The sequence below is a fragment of the Perognathus longimembris genome, chromosome 18 (assembly GCF_023159225.1).
Source record: "Perognathus longimembris pacificus isolate PPM17 chromosome 18, ASM2315922v1, whole genome shotgun sequence".
NCBI lineage: Eukaryota > Metazoa > Chordata > Mammalia > Rodentia > Heteromyidae > Perognathus > Perognathus longimembris.
The window spans coordinates 22,176,147-22,181,560 of record NC_063178.1 but is presented as its reverse complement, the minus strand read 5'-3'; the positions used below and the strand labels follow the sequence as shown (position 1 = coordinate 22,181,560).

At 41.9% G+C, this 5,414-nt stretch overlaps 1 long non-coding RNA gene across 1 annotated transcript; it reads right to left on the bottom strand.

Annotated features, from left to right (window-relative positions):
• Positions 1–245: 245 nt before the first annotated feature.
• Positions 246–5,078, bottom strand: LOC125366867. Its single transcript, XR_007213987.1, has 4 exons — positions 4,712–5,078; positions 4,014–4,151; positions 862–2,552; positions 246–822 (listed from the first exon to the last, which is right to left on the bottom strand). It is a non-coding gene; the product is annotated as an uncharacterized LOC125366867 (long non-coding RNA).
• Positions 5,079–5,414: the final 336 nt, after the last annotated feature.

Sequence of the window (5,414 nt, the reverse complement as noted above, 5' to 3'; positions counted from 1 at the left end):
GACAATGTTCTATCAAGCATAAACGCATTAATTTAGGCAGACTTTACAAAAATTCTCAGTTCCTTTCAGTTACATGCAAAGAGAAAGAATTCTTATTTTTCTAGCTCTTTTTTCCCTCTCACCTCTTCTAAACTTCCTCCATTTCTAAACCCTTCCCTGGCTACACACACACACGCACACACACACATACACACACACAGGGAGAGAGAGAGAGAGAGAGAGAGAGACATAGTGGAGACACTTTAAATGTTGTCTGAGTATTCAATAGTCAAAAATACATGATTTATTGTTGCAAGTCTATTTTTTGTTAAAAGAATTCTACTTTAAAAGGCAGTTCCAAGAGCTCAGCTCCTTCTCAAATGCACTTTCTATGGTAATATTGCAAATCTCCATTCTCTTCCTTGGAAGTTCATTTTTATTTGATTTTATTGGCGCTGCTCTATTGGAATGTGTATCGCTTGGGCCCCCATGGAGAACTGAGCAGGTGTGAGTAAAGCAAAACATCTTTTGTTAATAGAAGTACACCCTGGGAGTTCATAAAAACACTGTAATTTCAATTGCTTTTATGAAGATACGGTAAATTCCCGTGTTGTGAATTTTGAGCAGAACTTGGGAAACTAACAGCCTTTAATACAAACCAAAGACATGGTTACTGCTATGACTGAACTAAATGTTCTGCTTTTTTTCTTCCAAGAAATAAATTCAGGTATTTAATTAGAATATTGAAACTGTAGAAAATAATATTTATGCGGAGTTTGGCTCTTCTAATCAAAATAGACTCCTACCATGATCAATGTATAGAAAGACGACTTGGGTTCCCCTCTACCCCCGACACACACACACACACACACACACACACACTTCATTTCGGTCCAGAGTGGCTTCATAACACAATTGCCTATTCCCAGCCTAAGTTCTTGCATGTATTTTCACTTTAAAAGCAAGGGAATGAGAACTGCTCCCCCAAACCTCTCAGCTTAAGAGGGTGATGTATTAATTTTCTGTCCCTGCCTTGGCTCCTTGAATCAGCTGCCACAGAGAACTGGGGGTAAGGCCAAGCTCAACGTTCTGTTTTGTTTTGCTTTCCTGGTTTGGTGCCATCAATGTATGATGTTGCATTATCCCCAAGTTGGAAGGAAAGACGTAAGCTTGGTATATTACAAAATTGCGTGTGTCATTAGAAAAAGATGTCCGAATTCTTTATTTAAAACTTTGTTTTCTCAGGTTGTATTGCTCAAGTGTATCTTGGCATAGACAACTTCAAAATTCAAAAATTCCAAGACGTACAAAGAGCTTCACATAGCTGAGGCTATTATAGTTGGTTGTATGCCACTAACACCTTTTCCCTCTTCTTGCTTACTAAGGAGCAAGGTGATGACTGAACTTCTACTAAAAATTTTGTTCACTTCTCCTTGAAAGCCACAGGGTTCATTTCTGACAGAATCATCTGTCTGCTCCAAAATGAAAAATGTAGAACTGCCAACGGAGTTGGACCTATGGGAATTCCTTAGATAAGGCCTTTAGATGCAAATTTGTTCCCACTCTTGGACTACCTTCAGGAGAATGATCTTGCAGACTTCCCTGATGAACTCACCAAATTCTTCATAGTTGGCTGGGAAAAAGGGTCCTCACACGCCTATCTTTCTCTATGGAGTAATCAAGGAGCTTTCCCTAAGAGCTCAGTATCTATTTCTTGTCTGTAGAATTTTTTTCAGGCTAAAGGTAAATTTTTTTTTTCAAATTTAATTTTATTGTTAGGTGATGTACAGAGGGATTACAGTTACATACGTAAGGTAGTGAGTAGATTTAAAGATGTGCTTTGTTAGAACTGACAATCAGCCTTCTTCAAATCCACAACCATGTGGATCTGAAATAAAGGTCACCTCTACAGAAGACACACAGTGACCTGTGAAATTGCAATACCTCCCTCCCCCCAACTTCTCCATGAGACCTTCTGGGAAATTTATGTTCTTTTTTTTAAGTCTGAAAGTTTGAACAAACTTAAAGATGTTCTTTCCAGTTCACGGATGTGTCTAGAAACGTAGTCCTGATGCGAGGAATTAAGTCTGGTCTCCCAGGAAATTTCTAGCCCTTGCCAGTTACCTCAGCTCACAGAAATGGAACCAGCTTGACCCAAGTGTCGTCATTGCTGTCCCCAGAGACCTTGTCTTATGTCTACAGTTACATGACTTCAGCCTTTCAAAGTTTCCACAAGCCATGTTGGAATTTAATTTGGGTCTCCTCGGCCAGAGTGTGTAAGGATGTTTGCTCAGAACAAGCGAGAGTCATGAAAATGATCTTCGGCTCTCAATGGCTGCATGAAATCAACAGAGTAAATACCACATCCTCCTTCCTGCTCACATCAATAGTTGTTCGTGATGGCGACACACCTGTGCTTCCCATCCCAGGCAGGTCATAGGAAGAAAATAGCAGGGACATTGTAAGTTCCTCTGTGAGTGTGGTGAATCTTTCTGGAAAGGAATTGGGAAGCCAGAGCTTTGCAGTGAACACCCACATGGAAGAGGAAAGCCAGGATTGGTAAGTAGCTCCACCTGCTACCCAGGGAATGGAAGCAGCAGTTATGACACTCATTTCCCCAGCAGCTCAGCAGTAGGAAACTGCATCACAAAGCTAATGGTTTGGGATTCTTTTTTTTTTTTTTTTTGCCGGTTCTGAGGCTTGAACTCAGGGCCTAGGCACTGTCCCAGAGCTTCTTTGTGCTCAAGGCTAGTGATCCACCACTTAAGCCACAGCACCACTTCCAGGTTTTTCTGCACAGTTTATTGGAGATGAGGGTCTCATGGAGTGTCTCACCCAGGCTGGCCTCAAGCTGTGAACCTCAGTTCTCAGACTCTGGAGAAGCTAAGATTACAGGCATGAGCCACCGACAGGTGGAGTTGACGTTTTTGTAGCTCTTTTGCTGTTTTTGTCATTCTCTCCTCTGGCCGGGGAAATTAAGTTGCTTTAAAGTAACATAAGTGCAATCACAGATAAACAGATTTACTTTTATGCCTATTTACACACACACACACACACATCCCAGTGACTATATGTGTTAGGAAAATTGGTTTTAGAATTACACTTAATTGAAATACTATGACCTGTTTGGTCTCCATAGTTCTTGAGGCAAATTGGATAGTTGTTCTATTTATTATCTGGGCATACAAATTTGTAGATAACTAATAAAATCTGAACCAGGGATGATTTGCCTATATTAATTTGGGAAGGAAAATTGAAATTTTGGAGTGTTTGTTGAATCAAAGATTTCTGAATCATACTACCCAAATTCTGGATTGGTGGATTTGGGAGGAGCCCAAGAGTCTACCATGTTTACAAGCCTACTAGAAGATTCTGATGTTCATGATGGTGGAAGAGAATGTAGCTGAGAGACACCAACCTAAACTCTGCACCTGTGCCAGTTCCTCTTACTTAAATGCCTATTTCCCATTTTTAAACCGTAACTATGTTTTTCTGAAACCAAACACATCTCCTTCCTGTCTCCCATCTCCAAATTCAGTGAACATAAACTTCTTGTGTCTCAACCTGGACTTATACTTCCCATCATCCCTGTGGCTCAAGAATTATTTTCCATGAATGTGAGTACCAGTCTTTCTTTTTCTATCCTCTATTTTCCCCATATACCTCTTTAGTTTACTCATATTGAGCTAAAATGTCCCCCCCCAATGTTTCTACTTGTTACAATGCATTTATATACACTATTATATTTATATTGGAAAATGCCTCCCAGTTCTAAACGTGGGATTCCAGAATCACTTCCCAACCATCTCCCCACATTTGCTAGAAGGTACAATAGGAGCCTCTCACTTTTAGTCCCTAATGAGTTGGTCCAAGAGAAAACACTTGCTCAGGAATGGGCAAGCTGGCCAAGGGGGGCTCAGCCTGCAGATGTCCCGTCCCCACTCAGGGTTGCTTCTTTGCCTTGGATCAATTCATTCCTTTTCTTCCAAGAATTCTTGGGTTTGCCTCATTGCTTTGATTTCCACTGTACCCACCTGTTCCTTGGGATCATGATTTCTTTTCTTCTCTGGCTCTTAAGCCCGGGATCAGTCATAAATCCCTCCTACTCCCTGGGTCCTGAAGTAAGCCACAATACTTTAATCCTTTTGAAGTTGGGAACAGCTGGAAACAGGCTGAGGGTTGAGAGAGAGAGACCCATGGATGTTAGGCGCAAGCACTTCCTGTCTAGTTCTTTCCAGCAGGAGCATCAGCATGAAACTGGAGCTAGGTTTGACACTTCCCCCAGACACCCTGTGTTCTGGAGAGGCCCCCCCAAATCCACTCTCCCCAAATGGGGGCGGGGGTCTGTCTTCCACAGACCTTCCTATTTGATTCTGATATTTATTTCATTTCATGCCCCTTCCACCTCTTCAAGAGGGAAGGAAAATGGGGCAATGCTAATGCTGGACCTACCAAACATCCCAGTTACGACCTCCAGGGAAACAGACTTGTTTCAACATGGACTTTTTCACGTGTAAAATCAATAAAAGACCACCTGGTCTTTACCCCAGGAGCCAGGCCTAGTGTGAAAACATGACAATATGTTGGGCCCGGCATTTATGTGGAAAAAAGAGAAGCATTAGCTGATGGTCCACGTGGGTACTTGGGGTGGTCGGGAAGCCATGTTTGTGTTGGTCTTCACTGATGTCTTTGTGCTTGGTGGGGAGATTGTCTGCCTCATTCAGATACTCACCTTGAGCCGCAGCAGAATCCCATCCACCAGGCAGCCACTGAAGCCACGCAAAGCAACACGTGGGACTTTTCCACATTGCAGTTCCACGTGGGAGCCTGGAAGATCCAAGTCCTCCAAGTCCAGTTGATCAGTTGTATGACCTCCATCAAGTGAATTAACCGTCCAAGTGATTTAACCGATTTGTAAGGAATTTTAATAAAAGGTTGTAAAAATCTGAATTAGAAGGAGTTCACTGAGGACAAAGGGGGTTAATCCACACAATGCATTGTGATGGCAGAGATTTAACTCTTCAATGCATGTTGTTTAGTAATAACTCATCCTATTATTATTTGGCATCTATCTATGGGCTGTCTTTGCTCAGCTTAATTCCCTGGAAATCCTCAATGGTTTAATTGAAATTGTAATTCTCTTTTACATAACCAAAAGCAAAAAAAAAAATTTTTTTTTTTTTTTTTGGCCAGTCCTGGGCCTTGGACTCAGGGCCTGAGCACTGTCCCTGGCTTCTTTTTGTTCAAGGCTAGCACTCTGCCACCTGAGCCACAGCGCCCCTTCTGGCCGTTTTCCATATATGTGGTGCTGGGGAATCGAACCGAGAGCTTCATGTGTAGGAGGCAAGCTCTCTTGCCACTAGGCCATATTCCCAGCCCCAAGCAAAATATTTTTTAAGAAGTGGCTTTGTAATTTTCTGTGTAAGACTATTTAA